The sequence below is a fragment of the Equus asinus genome, chromosome 8 (genome assembly GCF_041296235.1).
Source record: "Equus asinus isolate D_3611 breed Donkey chromosome 8, EquAss-T2T_v2, whole genome shotgun sequence".
NCBI classification, from domain to species: domain Eukaryota; kingdom Metazoa; phylum Chordata; class Mammalia; order Perissodactyla; family Equidae; genus Equus; species Equus asinus.
This window is the reverse complement of record NC_091797.1, coordinates 92,240,098-92,261,349: the sequence shown is the minus strand read 5'-3', so window position 1 is coordinate 92,261,349 and position 21,252 is coordinate 92,240,098. Positions and strand designations below refer to the sequence as shown.

Below are 21,252 nucleotides of genomic sequence, written 5' to 3'. Positions count from 1 at the left end.
TTTAGGTTCCCCATCTTAAATGAAGAAATGTTCCCTAGCTCCTAAGGAAGAAAAAACCCCTTATAATTTAACAGAAAAGAAAAGAAATATTTAAGTCTTGTTTGTTAAGAAAAGATGACAGAAAATCTGGGCGTTCAAATAACTAGAAATTACTTGAATTAAAAGCCAAGCAAGATCATTTATCTAAGTGCCTGAGGTAGTTCAATATTGACAACTCCATAAAAAGATCAGAAAGACTAGCTCCTGTATTGGAAAAATGTTTCTTGACTTTTGTTTTAGACTAGTTCCAAGGTCTACCTTTGGGAAATTAACAGAAGGCAGATTCCTGCACATTCATAACGTCCTGCTAGAACTTGCTCTCAGTTGAAGTGGAAAGAACTAACTTTCTTGCCTCCTGTACCTCTTTTCTCCCCTACCTTGCCCCAAATCAGAGTTCTCACTGGCAATGCATAGGTCAAATATTCTGTTCTATTTTTAAAAAAAGAAAAGAAACATTCCTACTCAAGAAATTCGCACCTCTTCATGGAAACCTAAATTTTCCTAATTATAATCTTGTAATGACTTCTGCCCCTCTTAACATATCATACATTCTCTCTTGAGATTGACCCTGCCTCCTACTGTTCAAATAAAATTTTAACTGCATTTTCTTGGATGAAATATCTAAATGACCAAACCCTATGAAGATGAGCAGTTCTACAATAGTTTCTCAAAAAGTTTTTAAACAAGGTTTAAATTGTGAGGTCCTATTTCTTATGCACTCAATAGAAAAAGAAAACTAATCAATGAGATAGGTAGCAAACAAAAAAAACACAATTTTTTAAAAACACAACTAAAAAATTACACAAAATTCAACACACCAATGTCCTTTTGAAATCCTGCCCTAAAGGAACAAAAGCAGAATCTCCAGACCCCACCATTTTTACAACAACCCCACCCCCGCCAGCTGCATAAGACGTTTCTTTTCTAGAAAGACAAACAACTTAATTTGAAGGGGGGGGGTGCAGCATGGCAATGTTTTAACTAGACTCAGTGTCTAGTCTGTTAGCAAAAGCAGGTAGATAATGCATTACTAAAGCCCACCCTACAGATAACATCTCTGAGCTTGGGTCAACAGGGTAATGGGTTGGGACACAGGAACTGAGAGTCACTCATCCAGTTCAGGCCGGCTGAGACAACCAACTCATCAACTGGACTCACATGGACGACAGATAAGTGACCCTTCGCCAGCAAGGAGATGAAAACTCCACCCTCAGAACATGTTAATGCTGCCATTTTGTGAACATGCGTCCTACGAAGAGCCATGAAGCTTGACAACACTTGTGCAGATCATCGATTACCTCACTTCTCTTTACTTCCAATCATCTATTCCCACTTAAGACTACCCGCCCCCTTATCCCACAAATATCCCTAATCCCCATTTTTTGGGGAGGCAGATTTGAGATTGGTTCTCCCACCAATCATCTATTCCTACTTCAGACCACCTCGCCCCTTTATCCCAAAATATCCCTAATCCCTATTTGTCAGGGAGGCGGATTTGAGATTGGTTCTCCCATCTCCTCTCTTGCTGCCTTCTGATTAAATCCTTTCTCTTTGCAAACTCACCACCTAGGTGATTGGCATCATCGTGCAGCAGGCAAAATGAACCTGATTCGGTAACAAGCTTACCACAGGATCTCAAGAGAGTGCCCACATATAAATGAGCATGATTTTCCTATTTTGCCTAGGTACTTGAGATGTTCAACAATTATTCTAGGAAAAATTTGGAAGTAAATTACACTCAAAAAATAGCTATCAGTATCCCAAACCTAGCTAGTCTACATATTTCTTATTAGTATACTAATATTATATTAGGAATGTTAACATTCCTCTTCCCATCTGTAAACAGACTCTTTAAAGTTCTAGTTCCTTCCACTCAGTTTTATGCAGAATAACAAGCATAAAAATGGATAAGGACCAGAAAGCTGAATGAAAACGTAAATCTGTCCTTTAAGCATACAACTTAACAATGAAGAGAAGAAAAAGATTTGAATTTGTGTAACTGCCGTTATCACAATTTAAAACTGTCTAACTCCAGCTGGCCAATAGTTACATTCAAGAAAAGAGAGACAAAATTCAAATTGTAAAGGCTATGTGCAACGAAAACAATTCACTCTTCTGTTGGCCTAGTTAAAATTTATATTCTGGCAATTAAGTAGGGGGCTACTCATATTTTTGAAAACAAGCCAACAAAAACTCAAAATAACCTCCAATAACCACACACTACAATGTGGGCTCTATTTAAAATGTTGAGCTCTAATATCCACTCCTTCAAAGCAATTCTCCTTAATTATTAAATAGTCAAAGGACCAGACATTGTCTTGACCAGGACACCATCTTAAGAATCCTTTTAACACCATAAAATTCAACAGATCCCCAGAAAAAGATTCACCCTTTTAAACTAGTAATATTTATCTCATGTAAACAGAAGGAAATATGTGACTGCCATCCAAATATACACAAGAAGAAAGGGAACTTTTTCTGATAAAGTCAAAAAAGTAGAATTCATCAATATGCTTTACTTAAGAAAAAGGAAGGCAAAAGTACTAAGTAAGGGCTAATAAGAAATAAGCTATTAAGTAAAAGAGATTTTTTATTTTTAAATAACTGCACTTAATAACAAAAAACTCAAGTCATGGGTTCACAGTGAAGACAAAAACTAAACCTCAAATTTAAAAAATTCTTAAGCTATCATTTTGTTTAACCCATTAATGGAGGGGCTAGGGGAGGGCTTTTTAAAAAAGCGTACTGACTAAATTACTTATATTCATGCTAAACATACTAAAATATTGGTAAAATATCCTCTCACAAGATGAAAAACTTCTCAAACACACAGCCTTCTACAAACCTATTCTACACACATTATGAAGTGTTCTAAGTAATCTTGTTTATACATCACAAACGTAAGTACTACTCAATTCAGCATGAAAACAACAATCCACACAAACAAGTAACTGGAATTCACAAGTTTCCAATAAGCATGTGAACATAACTACTAAGAATAATATCACACCTCCAAGGTCAGTCTGAGCCACTCATCCATTTCTTGCATTTTCCAACATGAAAACAGTCTGTCAAAGAAACTAATGTCTCAAAGGGGCAGAAGGAATAATGCTTTTATCCAAGCTCTCTAGTAACCATCAGGCACTTGATTGAATAGCAGTTCTGTATCACTTCTGTTTTTAGTCAGGACACTCATACATACTAAAATGCAAAGAAATATAAAGACCTTGGAAAGAGCTTACACTTTTTCTTTTCTATTGATTTACATCCTCAACATCTAATCTAAATCTTATATTCTACAGCATAGTTAATTTTTCAATTACCAGCATTTCCATGGTGTGGTATATAAATCACTGGTGACTGAGATGACTTGAACGGAACATAGGCAAATACTCTTAAAAAACAAAAACTACGTATTTATGCTAATGAGCATTGGAGAAAACATTGTGCATTTTACTGACTCTGAGATGCCATCAAATTCAAGGCACACCATTAAATTTACACACCACTCAGAAAGAAGAAACCTGCCAATTCATATAACATACCATTGATTTCAAGATGCATTCCCATTTGACAGATACTGAAAATAATCATGTAAGTAATATGAGAGGTTTGGGTGATACTGCACTATATGCTAATACAAACCCTTCATACACAGAAACTGCTACATAACTGTCTTTCCTCAGGTTGCTTTCTTTCATTTTTATTCATAAAACCTATTTTTCCAATCCATTAAAAGTCTGAAACAATTCATAAGCAGGCCTGACCAGGGCCACATGCAACAGTATCCAGTCCTTCCCCCAAACAAATGATAAGCCTGTCAAGGTTTCTGCTACCACCACAGAGCTCCTGCATCTTTTCCACAACCATGACTGCTACTGCTAGCACAGTATGATGGAGTACCAGGTTTCCTCTGGGGCTGTCCTAGCACCTCCAACTCTACATATCCCAAACAGAATCCATCATCAGCCTCCCTCCCCTCTCCCCACCACTGGGACTATCTGGTCAGCCTAGGTCTGCAAGGCTAGAAACCATTTGATTCTATTTCCAATAACAAAATCTGACACCAATTCCCAATGCTTTCATTGAAATGCTCCATTTTTATCTTTCCATTCCACGCCGCCAGTGTCACCACCATTTGGTCTAGCAAACTGGTTCTCAAACATGTGAATTAAATTTATGTAGACCTCAATTACCTAAGGAACAAAATAACCAACTACAACTGGACTTAGAACAGAACTGATTCTGGTTAATTCCTCTTTTAACATCACCTGGCATACCCATCCCATCAACAGAAGTTTCACTAAAACATCACTGCTCAAAAAAAATGTGCCCTATGACAATCACATCCGGAATGAACAACTTCAGGTTGCTTTTAAATTTTTCATGCATGAGCTTTTGTCACTGCTATTACCTTTGTCTGATTTACTCATACCGCTTTATCCATCTGGATAAATCCCGAACATCCTTCAATTCTTGGCTTCAAACATTACTTTCACTGTGAAAGCTTCCCTGCAGAGTTTACTGTGCACCTTCAGTACAGCTCTAGTTTACAACACTTACTGCATGTCATTATAATTACTTACATTTCTATCTGTCCTAATAGACAGATTATGATTTCCTAGATAGGTCAGTGTCCTACTCAAGATTTGAACCCAAGGGCCTTACACCATCCATTAATGAGAGGCATTACAATACAGCTTATTAGGTAGGAGTACAGGTTCTGGAATCAGACTGTTTGGGATGTGAATTTTGGTTCCAAACTTACGTGTATCACTTTAGGAAGTTCACTCAGTTTCCTCATCTGTAAAAGGGAGATAACATTAGAAGACAAATTTATTGTACTAGTGTCTTCAAATCAATGATCGATGAATAATTCTGATGAAGACGAGAAACATGCTCATTAACTACTTTTTGAATTAAAAAAAACATAATTTAAGCAAATATGAGAAATTAACCAGGGCCTTCTATTACCCACTCATTGAATGTTTCAAGTATGCCTACTGAAAACCTCTATATTCTAGTTCTTAGCATAAATGCAACATTTCTACCTGCCTTTCTTCATACAGAATAAACTCCTAGGATTGAAAGATTTGTAAGTTTCCATTATTCATTATAAACTTTAAAAGTTCAAAATAAAAAAAGGAATAAGTGATTTTGCTGAAGCAAAAATTTTAGTCATAGGCATTTGAGGCTAAGTAAGAGGAAATCACTTAACTCAATGAGCCAAGCAACATAACCATTATTCTCTACACATTCTCAGTGAACTCTCAGGGTACTATCGTTGTATGTATTTGTCAAAATCTACTGCATCCCTCTCAACAAGGTCTCCCTAAAACGAGGGCCCTCCCTCTGAACAACAAGGTCTCCCTCAAATGAGGATCTTACTCTTCCCTTCTAGGACATTCTATGTTCATTCCAAATTCCTTGCCATTGCTTATGTTACTTCCTATACCCAGACTAGCCTTTCCTCTAGAAACCAGATTCCCAGAGCTCTTCTATTATTCCAAGCCACTAAACTTTTACTGCATTTTTGCAAGTACACGATTTAGCATTTATTCTCTTTTATCAAAGTCTACCTCTCTCCCTCCCCCAACTCACTCTTCTCCCTCACTCTCTCAAACACAGAGGCTACAAGTTCCCTCAAGAGCTACTCAAAGTGTTTTGACTAATCAACGAAATAATATTTTTCTCTCCTTAAGAGTCTTGGGATAGATCATAAAAATTTTTCTCATAAGCAATTAAAAATAACTCTAAGTGATAATTCTCATTACAATCGTGGGAAAACTGGAGTGCTTTCTACAATCATGTTCATGTTCCAGCATTAAGCTAAAAATAGATAATACATGATTGTAAGTAACCGTAAACCATCATTTCACTAACATATAAAAACTTCTTGAAACAAACAGGATCTTGGTAACAGCTGTAATATCAGTCCTGAACTGTTATTAATCTAATGCCACTTTTGTATAAAATGAGGATGGTTTTTGTAAAGATGAAAATACTGCTTCAGGGGCCAGCTCCATGGCCGAGTAGTTTGGCAGCCCAGGGTTTCGCCGGTTCGGATCCTGGGAGTGGACATGGCACCGCTCATCAAGCTTTGCTGAGAGGGCACCCCACATGCCACAACCAGAGGCACTCACAACTAGAATATACAACTATGTACTGGGAGGCCTTGGGGAGAAGAAGAAGGAAAAATAAAAAAGAAAATTAGCAAGAGATGTTAGCTCAGGTGCCAATCTTTAAAAAAATAAACAAATAAATACAGCTTCAAAACAAGGATATAGAATGAAAAGTGGCAGCAAAAGGGAGGTGGTCTTAATCCTCTTTGATCTCTTCTACAAAAGTAGAAGTCCTTACAATCAAGCCATTCCTAAGGCATCCTTTGTATGTTCCATTCTGTGCGTAATAATTTTGCTTCTACCCCAAAAACTAGTTCTTCCTCTGTTATTTTCTTAACCTTTCTGGAATTGACAAAGGAAGAGCAGATAGGTTCACAAATAGCTGAGACTATAAAGAGTTTCCCCAAACTTGAAGCCAAGATAATTTTTCAGTCATATACCTTTAATGCGTTCTGATAATTGGGAAAGAATCTTAATGGCACTTCACCCACATGAATAGCTGACCCCACAGCATCAGAAAGTATGGTAATAATATTTGGGATGCTACCCAGAAAGAACAAGGCCAATTTATTTTTATAAAATAAAATTTTTAAAAAGTGACAGCAAGAACAGGGAGAGAAGACGCTTTCAATCAGCACAAGCATAACCTCATTATAATGAGCCAACTGTGACCAGCTGTTAAGCTTATTTTATTAGCAGTTAACTTTTATTGAGCACTTCCCTATTTGCCAGGCACTGTTTTAAAAGTATTCTATGTATTAACTTAATTAACCCTGCAATAATTCTATCAGGTAGCAACCATTACTGTTCCCATTTACACTTGAAAAAGCAGATATACAGAGAAATAACTTTCCCAAGATTATACCAGCTAAGTGGAGAAGACGGAATTGAAACCCAGGCATTCTGGCTCCACAGTTTACATTGTAAACATCTATACCATACTGCCTCGCTATTAAATAAGTTTGTAATATAGTAAAATTTGATGCTAACTATACTGCTTATAAAGAGAATCCAAGTAAGAAGCCCTTGCATATTGAGAATATATTTTTATATGCTGCATGTCCTAATATATTTTAACGAATACAGGCTTTATTGTTTCATTCTCCCACAAAATTAGAGATTTACATCAGTTTTACTACCCATTGTCTCAAGTATATTACTTGACACTTGTTCCTAAAAATCTTTATTCTTTACAACCTCTTCTCACTTGTCAAGATAATTCGAAACTCTAATTCTATTCTCCGAGGGACTGACAAGTCATCTGCGAACTTAATGAGCATATTCCCCTTTTCATCACCTATATCATTAAGAACATTATACAGTAGAGAGTCCAATCCTAACCCCGTTATAAAACTACTTCTCTCTCTCTCTCATCTGACAGCAAACCACCAGTAACAGTGTATGACCCTCTAATCTGTTTTGCACCATTTAACAATAAGACATTTTCATCTCTTATGAAGGTGCCACCAGAAATAATTAATAGCTTTCCTACTGTTAAAATATATCCATTGCTTGCCTCTCTTCCCAGACCTGTCCCCATCATATTACTTCATAGGACAAACTGTCTTTCAATACTACACAGTTTATTATTTCATCATCTTTAAAGTCTTCACAAATTATTTTTAATTATTTATAATCATCAATTTCCTCAAGATTTTTTTTAACTTTATTAAGGTATAATTGAAGTATAACAAAGTGCACATATTTAAAGTGTATGTTCTTTTTTTTTTTTTGACTATGGTAAAATACACATATTAGTTACAATTTTAACCATTTTAAGTGTACAATTTTTTGGCCTTAGGTACATTCACATTGTTGTGCGATCACTACCAGTATCCATTTCCAGAACTTTTTCATCATCCCCAACTTCCTTTTTAAGGTGGAATAATAGTCCATTGTATGTATGCACATTTTGTTTATTCATCCACTGACGGACATTTAGATTGTTTCTGCCTTTTGGCTACTGTCACTAGTGCTGCTTTTGAACCCTGCTGTACAAATGTGTTAGTCCTTGGTTTCACTTCTTTTGGCAGATACCTAGGAGTGGAACTGCTGGATCATGTGGTAATTCTATGTTTAATTTTTTGAGGAACCACCACGTTGTTTTCCATACAGCAGCTGCACCATCTTACATTCCCACCAGCAACGCATCAGGGTTCTAATTTCTCCATTTCCTCGTCAACACTTTTCTACTTGTTTGATAACAGCCATCCTAACGCATGTGAAGTGTTATCTTGTAGTTTTGATTGGCATTTCCCTAATGACTAGTGATGCTGAGCATCTTTTCATGTACTTACTGGCATTTGCATAACTTCTTTAAGAGAATATCTATTCAAGTCCTTCGCCCATTTTTTAGCTGGGTCATTTTTGGTGTTGAGTTGTGTTAATCCTTTATCAGATGTATGATTTACAACTATTTTCTCCCATTATTTGGGCTGCCTTCTCACTCTCTTGACAGTGTATCCAATGCACAAAAATTTTTAATTTTAACAAAGTTCAATTTATCTATTTTTTTCTTTTGTTGCCTGTGCTTCTGATGTTACAGCCAAGAAATCATTGCCAAAAGCAACACCATGAAACTTCTCCCCTGTTTTCTCCCAAGAGTTTTATAGTTTTAGCTCTTAGGTTTTAAGTCTCTGATCCTCAATCCGATTTATTTATTTATTTATTTATTGGTGAGGAAGACTGGCCCTGAGCTAACACTTGTGACAATCTTCTTCTATTTTGTATGTGGGACACCGCCACAGCATGGCTTAATGAGTGGTTTATAGGTCTGTGCCCAGGATCTGAACCCACGAACCCCAGACCACTGAAGCAGAGTGCACAAATTTAACCAACTATGCCAACGGGCCAGACCCCATAATCAGATTTTTTTTTTCTTTTTCTCCCCAAAGGCCCCTGTACATAGTTGTATATTCTTTTAGTTGTGGGTGCTTCCAGCTGTGGCATGTGGGATGCTGCCTCAGCATGGCTTGATGAGCAGTGCCATGTCCATGACCAGGATTCGAAGTGGCGAAACCCTGGGCCACCAAGGCGGAGCACACAAACTTAACCACTCGAGCACGGGGTCGGCCCCTCAGATAATTTTAAAAGCACAAATACCATGCTATTTATGCATCCATAAATAAACTTTTTTTGAGTTTAAGTGTTAGGTAAGACTTAATAGAATCTGTGCTATAGAAATCGTCACAGATACACAAGACATTAATTTATGCTCTTTTTATAATTTTTAGACAACTAGAAAAAGATAAACTGATATATCCATACAATGCAATGTTATGCCCTTCTAAGCAAGGGAGTGGGTGAGTAACCCAGGTTGACCAAATCACAGCTCGTTCCCTCAACCACATGATCAAAGGGGGAACCAATCAGAATCCTTCTTTTCTACTAGAATCATGATTTGCTAACAGTGTGCTGAGGCACCCTGGAGGTACCACAGTAAATTCACAAGGGCCTACAGGACTGTTTAAGTTTTTAAGGGAAACACAGCAATAATTGACATCTAGTGAACCACACAAACAACTAACTGAGGCCATTCATAATTTCAACATTAGCTCAGAAGACATTCCTTTCAATGACATCATTTCTTCAAGAAGCAGGAGTTTCAGCAGTTGCTATGATAAAAAGCAAGTATCATGCAAAAATCAATGTGGAACAGGAAATAGAGGTGGAAGGTATCACCTGATTCCAAGGTTCAAAATTTTTGCAGTATCCAACAGGCACACATAGTGAAATTAAAATGTTTTCTTTTAAATTATATGTATCAATTTTTCAAATAGTTAAGTTGTCAGGAAATAAATACCTAAGTTATTTGGCCCTAACCACTTAATAAATGGAACTGTTAGCTATTTCTTTTGGCCAAAAGGCAGTATGGAAAATATTACTGAGATACTAAGAGGAAGAAGAGACTTTGGACTGTGCAGCCAGGAGCCAAGAGAAGCCTGAGAGAATCATACCAACGCCCAAAGACATGCAAAGCTAGAATATCTGAGACACCATACCCTCACTTCCAATCCTCAAGGTCTCCAAGCTGCCTGCCACAGTTCTTCAGTTATGTGAGCTGCTCCAGTATCCTGCCAATAAAGCCACACCTTCCTCTGTTTATTTTTTTAAGCTCTAATTCAGTTTCTGACACCAGCAACCAAGAGTCCTTAATAACAAAATCAGATGACTCACACATTCAACTTGATTTCCTTAATAAAATCATAATTGAGGGGCTGGCCCCGTGGCCGAGTGGTTAAGTCCTCGCGCTCCGCTGCAGGCAGCCCAGTGTTTCGTTGGTTCGAATCCTGGGCGCGGACATGGCACTGCTCATCAAACCACACTGAGGCAGCATCCCACATGCCACAAGTAGAAGGACCCACAACAAAGAATATACAACTATGAACTGGGGGGCGTTGGGGAGAAAAAGGAAAAAAAAATCATAACTGAAAAATGTATTTCAGGTTTTTTAAACAACGAAAGAGACAGAATTAGGGCATTACTTTAACTCAAATACAAATCGTTCCATTTAGTATTTCCTGAATGAAGTGAACACAGAACACTGTTATTAGATACTGCATACTGAGATAAAATTTAGTTTTTAAAGTTTTATAGATTTCTTCATGACAAAATACTCATATGAATTAATTTTTCATAGCATGATAAAAAACTATTTTTCTTTCATACTAATGTAGAAATTAGACAATTTCTAAGTAATCTAAAACTCATATACTCAAAAATTACAGCTTCAAAGAAAAATAAGTAAAACATTCTATGACTATTAAAAGAATTCAAATGTTTTCTTTAATAATACTTAGTTCATTTCCAGAAATAAACTAACATGAACCTTGTACTTGCTTTGATTTATAATAAAAACAGATTCCTCCATAAATCAAAGACAGCAACAATTTCAGCAATGAGCACAATTTATAGTTCATTCATTGCAACTGATGACTGAAATAATCTATTTAACAAAGATAAAAGTAAACATTTCAAAAAATGAGAAAAGCTTAAATCAGAAATACACCTATTGAAAATCACAACTACAGCTAATTTTTATGTTCTGTGATAAAGAGTTTGTACAGATCTACTGCAAATAAAGTTTTATCAGGAAAAAAAAGTAACTAATCAGCTGGCTAATATTCAATGGTTTTACTACTAATCGAGTATTCTGCCTTGGTTGCACTAGCTAAAAATCCTAACAATGAACCTGCTTCTCAATGGATATCACTGAACCACTATCTAAAGAAAACAAGCTGTCATCTTGTTTCCCCAGAATACCCATATTCATTTTCATCCTGTGTGTTCATCTTCTTTGTCCATATAAAAAAGTTGGGTTTGTTTTATTAATCTTAGATAATATATATGTGTATATATGTATACATGTGTACAGAAACACAGACACACACACACATACAGGTATTTAGCCCTACTCTGTAACATGAAGTGCAATTTTTTACCATATTACTTCCCTTTGGGCTCCGCGTGTATTTTCCCTAGACAAATGTTTACTCTCATGTAGCATTGTTTAATGATAATCTAGTCAATATTATTTAAATGTTTAAATAATATTTAAAGTGCCTTTTTCCCAATGCAACTCTGATCTGATGAGACTGCCTAAAATTTCTAAGGTAAAATAGAAGTGTCTAAAGTTTTTTTTTTTTTTTTTCTAAAGTTTTTTAAAACTTAAATGGAACTCTGCAGACTGTCAGATTAACATGCAACTGAATTAAACCTCCCCAGAAGAGAATCTGGATTATGTAGGCTACTGAGCTGTCTAAGTTCCTGGAGGCCAACAGATAACGTGAAAGGAGAAAAATATATAAATTAAATGTTTACTTAGAAAAAAATAAAAAGGTAGAGATAGAACTCAATAATCTGGATATATTTAATGTAAAGCAATTGAGATTTGCGACATCCCTCAGTGCCTATATCAGTCAATCAAGAGGAAAAGGGCTCTTGGGGACAACGTGTATTAAAGGAAGAATCAAGTGATCTTTATACCATGGTGCCCATGCACAAATTTAGGTTACTCGTGTCTCCCTCCCAACGCAAAATATGTTAGCTCCTTAGTTTATATAATTACATCTCTGGTCTTAATCTTTCCCATGCATTCAAATCAGTTACTACAGAACTACTTTCTAAACTTTTTAACCCTAATGTTTTGAAAAACTATTTTTTAAATTATTCCTTTCTGCAACTCAATGGGCAGATCCAAGAGCCACTCAAGCTTCCTTTAGAATTCTAATTTCATCGTGTATTTTCACCCAACCCTCAACAGAGCTAATATTTAAATATATTACTATAAAATATTTCAGATTATCACTGGGATGAAGTGGCAGTTTCAAGTGGGTTCAGAGTTTGTCCAAGATCCTTCACCCTCTGTTTTCATTCCAGGGTTGCTGCATATTTCTCTTGCTTCCATTCTTTATCTAATCCTTCTCAATCCAGCAACAGAAGGATGAAGCCTTCTTTCAGTTTGCTATAAAACGAATGGGAGTATATTAGATAAGTTAAAGCAGCTTTCATCCCAGGATGAAGTCAAGTCACAAAAATGCATTTGATGGACAAACTCCTCATAACATCTTAAAGTTATACCTTGACCTCTAATACATCAGTTCACATTGCAACCCTGACCTCAATCTATTCTATAACCCAAGGCAACTCCTTCAAAGTCTACCTATGTAATCAAAGCCTAATTTTCAGCTGGAAGGAATTCAAACACATAAAATCTTATCACAAAATAAGCAAAAAACCCAAGTAAAGGTTATAAAACACTTGCAGCAACACCAAGTAATTCAAATCAGTCATCCTGAAAACACCTTAAAAAGCTGGATAAAATATTTAAAATTCTCTTAAAAGCAAAGACCTAAAAGAACAGTGAGCTGTTATGAAAATCAAGTTCCCTGAGATATAAAAGAAGACTGAACTTCAGGGAGATGAGTCCAACACTAGGGTCAGCTTCTGCCCTCGGGGTATTTCATGAAACTGAAGAGAGACTGAGCTGTGCTTCCCATCAGTGTCCAAATTTTTTAAAAATCCAACTTCATACTGTAAAAATACACAACCGAAAATTTAAGGAAGCAAAATTTGAAAACCAGACAGTGAAGAAAGATATCGTGCAAAACTAACAGGAAAAAACTTGTTTGGCTATACTAATACGATAAAAAGAAGACTTTAAGGCATGAAGCATTACTGGAAATAAAGAGGAACCTTTCAAATTATTAGGAAAACATACTGATTCTAGATTTCTATAAATCTAATAACACAACCTCAAAATATATAAAGCCTAGGATCAAAAAGACAGACAAATCCACAATGTAACACATTTCCATCAATAACTGAATATAACAAGCAGGACATCTGCCCCAGAATAAATAGGTTTTAAAAAAAGAGATTCGAACAATATGACTAAGAAATTTCATCTAATGGATATATGTAAAATCCCACACCCAATGGCTGCAAAATAATTCTTTTTAAGGGCCCATGGAACATTTACCAAAACTAACCCTATACTGAGCCCTAAGACAAGTCTCATAAATTTCAAAGGATTTAAAATACACTCTGTATCCTGACTACAGTGCAATCCAATAACAAAAAGATATCTAGAAAGTCCCCAAATATTTGGAAATTAAGTAAGACACTTCTAAATAAGCCATGGATCAAAGATGAAATTTTAAAGTATTCTGAACTGAGTAAAGGAAAATGCTACAGATCAAAATATAGGAAGCAGCTAAGGCACTGCTCAGAAAAACTTAATACACAAAATGCAGTTTATAAAAGAAAGACTGAAAATTATTGAGCTTAAGCATCATTCAGAAGTTAGAAAAAGAAAAGCAAAATAATTCCAAAGAAAATAAAAGGAAGGAAATAAAGAAAAACTGATAAAACAGAAAAGATGTAAAATAAGAATAGAAATGGGTTCTTTGAAAAGATTAATAAAATTGATAAACTGCTGGAAAGACTAACCAAGTTATAAGGTAGATGGCACAAATAACCAACATAAAGAATGAAAAGAGGGACTTTATCAATTCTGCAGAAATGAAAGGATATTATTAACTCTACATCAATAAATTTGAAACTTTTGACAAAATGGACAAATTAAAGAACTACAAAATTGAATCAAAAAGAAATATGAAAGCTAAAACAGCTCCATAACCCTTTTTTTTTTTAAATTGATTCAGTAACCAAAAATTTACAAACACACACACACAGACACCCGCTCCAGACCCAGGTGCTTTCTCTGGCATGTTTTACCAAAGAGTCAAAGTACAAATTACTGGTTCTATACAAACCATTCCACAAAATAGAAAATGAATCTGTCTCATTTCAAAAGGCTAACATAACCTTGACAGCAAAGCTGACAAAGAGAATACACAAAGGAAAATTACAGATCTCACTCAGATGTAAGCATAGATGGAAAAAGCCTAAACAAGTTAGAAAAAAACCTGCTATACATATATATGTTCCCCCCCCTTATCTGCGGGGGATACATTCCAAGACCCCCAGTGGATGCCTGAAACTACAAATAGTACCAAATCCTATATATACTGGTTTTTCCTATACATATATTTTTGAGGTGTAACAACAAACCTAGCATGAATTTTTTTCTTCCTTCACACTTTCATAGATAGCAGATTAATTCTTCCTGTAGATCTTAGCAACCTTAGCATATGATTTTTCCCCCTTATTAACTTTCACTTCAAGGAAGCACTTTATGGCTTCTCTTTCGCATATCCAAATTGCCAGCATCACTACTCCTGCACTTTGGGGCCATTGCTAAGTAAAACAAAGGTTACTTCAACACAAGCACTGCAATACCAGAACAGTCCATCTGATAACTGAGATGGCTCCTATGTGACTAAGAGCAGGTAGTGAATATAACATGGATACCTGGGACAAAGGGAGGACCCAAATCCTAGGTGGGAGGGAGTAGGGACAGCAAGAGATTTCATCATGCTACTTAGAACAGCACATAATTTAAATTTATTATGTCTTGAATTTTCCATTTAATATTCCCAGTTGACCATGGGTAAGTGAAACCGAGGAAGAGGAAATCGCAGACAAAGGTCTGGACTACTGTACATCTATAACGGGATAATAAATCATGATCAAGTGAAGTTTATACAAAGAACACAAAGTTGATATAAGATTAGGAAATCAACATAATTATTAATAAATAAAAAGAGCACAATCCTATGAATATCCCAAAGGATTCATAAGAGTTTGGTAAAATTCAACATCCTTTCATGACTCTTAGCAAACCAGAAATAAGGAATTGCCTTACTCGTGAAGATATCTACCCAAAAAACTAAGCAAATATCCTTCTATACCTAATAGTTAAACATTAAACATTTTCCCTTTACCACTAGGAGTAAGACAAAGATGCCCACTACTGCCACTGCTATTCAACATGTACTTACCCAGGCCAGTGCATTAATATAAGCTAGAGGGGCTGGCCCCGTGGCTGAGTGGTTAAAGTTCCACACACTCTGCTTCAGCAGCCCCAGTTCGCAGGTTCGGATCCCTAGCACAGACCTACTCCACTCATCAGCCGTGTTGTGGAGGTATCAATTGGCACAGATGTTAGCTCAGGGCTAATCTTCCTCAAGCAAAAGAAAAGAGGAAGATTGGCAACAGATCTTAGCTCAGGGCAAATCTTCCTCACCAAAAAGATAAGCTAGAGACATAAAAGTATAAAGACTAAAAAGAAAAAAATAAAGCTGTCATTATTAGCAGATGACATGATAGTGCACATAAAATTCAAAAGAATCTATGGATAAATTATTACAATACGGAGGTTGGGAAGATTACAGGTTAGAAAAATCAATATATAAAATTAGAGAAAACAGATTATATATAATAGCATCAAAAAATATCCAGTACCCAGGATTAAATCAAACAAAGATGTGTAAAACCTCTATGGGGAAAAAGTATAAGGATGTACTGAAAGACATTAAAGATGACCAAAATAAATTAGAAAGTCTATAAATTATCAATTCTCTCAAATTGAGCTAAAGATCCATACAATCCCAAATAAAATATTAGCAGAGCGTGCTCTGTTTTGTTTTGGAGATGATGAAATGACTGTAAAAACATAAAAGTCCAAGAATAGCCAAAATGCTCTTGAAAATAGGCGTGGAACCAAGGTGGGAAGATTTCGTAAAAGAGATATCAAGATTAAACCACAATAGCTAAAGATGTGGCACAAGGAGAGATCAATGGAACAGAAAAAGGAGACAGGAAACATATCCACACATAAAGGGACACTTGATTTGTGAAAAAAAGGTAACAGAACAGTAGGAAAAGGACTGGGCTTTCAATAAAGTGTGCTGGGACAACTGAGATCCATATGGGAAAAAAATGAAATTGGTCCCTATTCCATACATTATAAGCAACATCAAGTGAGTAACTGACATAACAGTAAAAGGCAAAAGTATAAAGCTTTTAAAAAATGCTTGAAGAGAAAATATTTTCATGACCTCTGGGTAGGGAAACATTTCTAAAATAAGACATAAAAAATAGCAACTAAAAAAATTAGATAAATTTCACATTAAAATTAACAATTTCTATTAATCAAAAGATCATAAATACATTGTAAAAGGCCAAATAAAAGGGCAAAAATACTTGCCCAAACTTAACCAACAAAGTATCCAGAATATACAAAGAAGTACAAATTAGTACTGTTTAAAAGGGAAAAATAGAGTGACGTCAGCATCATAGCTGTTCCCCTAGGCTCTCCTTCTTAAGATACAAGGGAAAGGACATTCATTAACCAACAGAGGAGATCCACACAACACAAGAGATGTCTGAGAGATCCAGGCAGCCATCTGTCTGAAGGTAGGGGTGCTGGAGCCCCCCTAGGAGGCAGTGGAAGGAGGTAAGCAGATCTCTGCCTCCCCCAGTGGACCTTGCACAGCAGCTGGTGTGCAACTCTTGAGAGGAGAAGGGGGGAAAGGCAGCCCTCCAAGGGAACACTTTCGCTATCGGAGTTGCTTCCCAGCCTGCAGGAATGCTCCACACCGAGGCTGTTAAGCCACCACAGGGGCACCCACACCAAGCCAGGCAGCCAGTGAGTGCAGAGTGGGAGCACAAGCAGGAAGGAAGGCACCCTCTTTCCCCAATCCCACCTGGTGCATCAGTTCAGCCAGTTGGCCAGGGCAGGAGAATCCCACCAGAGTTCCTGAGGCTATGTGTATAAAGCAGCAGCAGCCAAATGCAGAGAGGTGTATTGGGACAACTTCCAAAAGACAGGCACAACTGCCAAGGATCCTGATGGGCTCAGAAAACAAAGCTCCTGCCCACCCCCTACGTGGTGGCAGTTGGAATCTGCAACCAGATACCACCACTATGCACCAGCAAAGGTCCACCCCATTAAACAGCATGAAGAAATACATTAACACTCCAGACCAGAAGGAAAAGGATAAGTATCCAGAAACCAATCTTGAAGTCACAGAAATTTACAACATAAATAACAGAGAATTCAAAATAGTTATAAAGAAATGCAACGAGCTACAAGGAAACTCAGAAAGACAGTCCAATGAACTCAGGAATAAAATTAATGAGCAGAGGGAATTTTTCACAAAAGAGATTGAAACTATAAAAAAAACAAGCAGTAACAGTGGCAATAAAGAACACAATGAATGAGATAAAAAATAATCTGGAATCCTTAAAAAACAGAGCTGATATTATGGAGGACAGAATTAGCAATTTAGAGGACAGAAATACAGAAATGGTTCAGGTGGAGGAGGAGAGAGAACTACAACTAACAAGAAATGAAGAAATTCTCCGAGAAATATCCAACTCAATTGGAAAATGCAACACGAGGATTACAGGCATTCCAGAGGAAGAAGAGAGGGAGAAAGGAGCAGAGAGTTTATTCAAACAAATAACAGCTGAGAATTTCCCAAACCTGGAGAAAGAGCTGGAGTTACATGTAGACGAAGCTAACAGAACTCCTAATTACATCAAGATAAAAAGACTTTCCCCAGGGTCAGCCCGGTGGTGCAGCAGTTAAGTGTGCACGTTCCATTTCGGCGTCCCAGGGTTCACAGGTTCAGATCCCAGGTGCAGACATGGCACTGGGTGGCAAGCCATGCTGTGGTAGGCATCTCACATATAAAATAGAGGAAGATGGGCATGGATGTTAGCTCAGGGACAGTCTTCCTCAGAAAAAAGGGGAGGATTAGCAGATGTTACCTCAGAGCTAATCTTCCTTGGGGGGAAAAAAAAAGACTTTCCCCAAGGCTTCTATGAGTAAAACTGGCAATAGTCAATTACAAAGAAAAAATATTAAGGGAAGCAAGGCAAAAGAAAATAACCTACAAAGAAACCCCTATCAGGCTTTCAGTGAATTTTTCAGCAGAAACGTTACATGCTAAGACAGAGTGGAATGATATACTCAAAATCCTGAAAGACAAAAACTTTCAGCCAAGAATAATGTATCTAGTGAAACTATACTTCAGATATGATGGAGAAATAAAAACTTTCCCAGATAAACAAAAGCTAAGGGAGTTCATCTCCACAAGACATCCCCTGACAAGAAATGATCAAGAAGGCCCTCATATCTGAAAGAAAAAGGGGGGGGGGGGGGGGCAGGGGTTTACAAAGCCTTGAGCAAGGAGATAAACAGGTAGACAAAATCAGTGCAGCTCTCTATCAGAACAGGTTAGCAAACACATAATTGTAACATTAAAGACAAAGGTAAGGAAAGCATCAAAAGTAACTATAATCACTTCATTTTAATGAAAACTGCTTAGACTAAGGAGGAAGGGGCTATCAGAAAATTGGCTATCTCATCTACAAGATCTTTTACACAAACCTTATGGTAACCACTAAACAAAAAAAAACAAAACAGAGACACAAATGATAAAGAGAAAACCATCACAGAGGATCACCAAACTGAACTGGCAGTTAGAAATACATAACACAAGAAACAAGGGAAATACAGAAAAAAATGGAAAATAAGAGATAAAACAGAAGTATTAAGCCCTCATATATTAATAATAACTCTAAGTGTAAATGGATTGAATTCACCATTCAAAAGACAGAATGGCTGAATGGATTAAAAATCGAGACCAAAGAATATGCTGCCTCCAGGAAACACAGCTCAGCTCTAAAGACAAACACCAGGCTCAGAATGAGGAGATGGAAGATGATACGCCAAGCTAAGGGCAAACAAAAGAAAGGGGGTGTTGCCATACTTATATCAGACAAACTACACTTCAAGATAAAAAAGGCAATGAGAGACAAAGAGGGGCAGTATATAATGATAAAAGGGACACTCCACCAAGAGGACATAACACTTACACATATATCTGCACCTAACATAGGAGCACGAAAGTACATAAAGCCACTATTAACAGACCTAAAAGGAGAAATTAACAGCAACACAATTAATAGTGGGGACCTCAACACCCCATTTACATTAATGCATAGATCATCCAGACAGAAAGTCAACAAGGGAAGAGTGGAATTAAATGAAAAGCTAGACAAGATGGACTTAACAGATATATAGAGAACACTCCATCCCAAAACAGCAGAATATACATTCTTCTCAAGTACACATGGAACCTTCTCAAAGATAGAGCATACGCTGGGAAACAATGAAAGCCTCAATAAACTTAAGAAGACTGAAATCATATCCAGCATCTTTTCCAAGCATAATGCTATGAAACTAGAAATCAACTGCAAGAAAAAAGCTAGTGAAGTGACAAACATGTGGAGACTAAACAACATGCTACTGAACAACCAATGGATCAATGAAGAAATTAAAGGAGAAATCAAAAAATATCTGGAGACAAACGAAAATACATCATACCAACTCACACAGCTGTAGCAAAAGCAATCCTAAGAGGGAAATTCATAGCAACACAGGCCTACCTTACAAACAAAAAGAATCTCAAGTAATCTTAAACTACACCTAATAGAACTAGAAAAAGAAGAGCAAACAAAGCCCAAAGTTAGCAGGAGGGAAATAATAAAAATTAAAGCAGAAATAAATGAAATAGAAACCCAAAATAAAAGTAGAAAGGATCAATGAAACTAAGAGCTGGTTCTTCAAGAAGACACATAAAACTGACAAACCTTTAGCCAGACTAAGAAAAAAAGAAAGAAGGCTCAAATGAAGAAAATTAGAAATTAAAGAGGAGAAATTACAATGGACACCACAGAAATACAAAGGGTTATAACAGAATACTATGAAAAACTATACGCCAATAAACTGGACAATCTAGAAGAAATGGATAAATTCTTAGACTCATACAACCTCACAAAACTGAAGCAAGAAGAAATAACCTAAATAGATCAAGCACAAGTAAAAAGATTGAAACAGTAATCAAAACCCTCCCCAAAAATAAAAGTTCAGGACCAGATGGCTTTTCTAGAGAATACCACCAAACATTCAAAGATGATTTAACATCTATCCTTCTCAAACTATTCCAAAATACTGAAGAAGATGGAACATTTCCTAACTCATTCTATGAGGCCAACATTATCCTGATCCCAAACTCAGACAAAGAAAATGCAAAGAAAGAAAATTACAGGTCAATATCACTGATGAACACAGATGCAAAAATCCTCAACAAAATATTGGCAAACCAAATACAGCAATACATCAAAAGGATCAAACACCATGATAAACTGGGATTTATTCCAGGGATGCAGGGATGGTTCAACATTCGCAAATCAATCAATGTGATACACTATGCTAATAAAATGAGGAATAAAAAGCACATGATCATCTCAATAGATGCAAAGAAAACATTTGACAAGCTCCAACATCTGTTTATGACAAAAACTGTCAATAAAATGGATATAGAAGGAAAGTACCTGAATATAATAAAGGCCATATATGACAAACCCACAGCCAACATCATACTCAATGGTGAAAAACTGAAAGCCATCCCTCTGTAAACAGGAACAACACAAGGATGCCCACTCTCACCACTCTTATTCAACATAGTACTGGAGTTTTTGGCCAGAGCAATTAGGCAAGATAAAGAAATAAAAGGTATCCAAATTGGCAAGGAAGAAGTTAAACTCTCACTGTTTGCAGATGACAGGATTCTATATATAAAAAGCCCTAAAGAATCCATCAGAAAACTATTAG

At 36.5% G+C, this 21,252-nt stretch overlaps 1 protein-coding gene across 29 annotated transcripts in view; it reads right to left on the bottom strand.

Moving 5' to 3' along the window:
- Nucleotides 1-21,252, bottom strand: part of MTMR3 (myotubularin related protein 3) — a 142,386-nt gene that overhangs the window by 73,306 nt on the left and 47,828 nt on the right. The window contains exon 2 of one of the 29 annotated variants that reach the window (XM_044775580.2): nucleotides 4,808-4,843. The exons of the other annotated variants lie outside the window; for them this stretch is intronic. The gene's annotated coding sequence lies outside the window, so the exon portion shown is untranslated. The remainder of the gene's footprint in view (nucleotides 1-4,807; nucleotides 4,844-21,252) is intronic. 29 annotated transcript variants of the gene reach the window in all.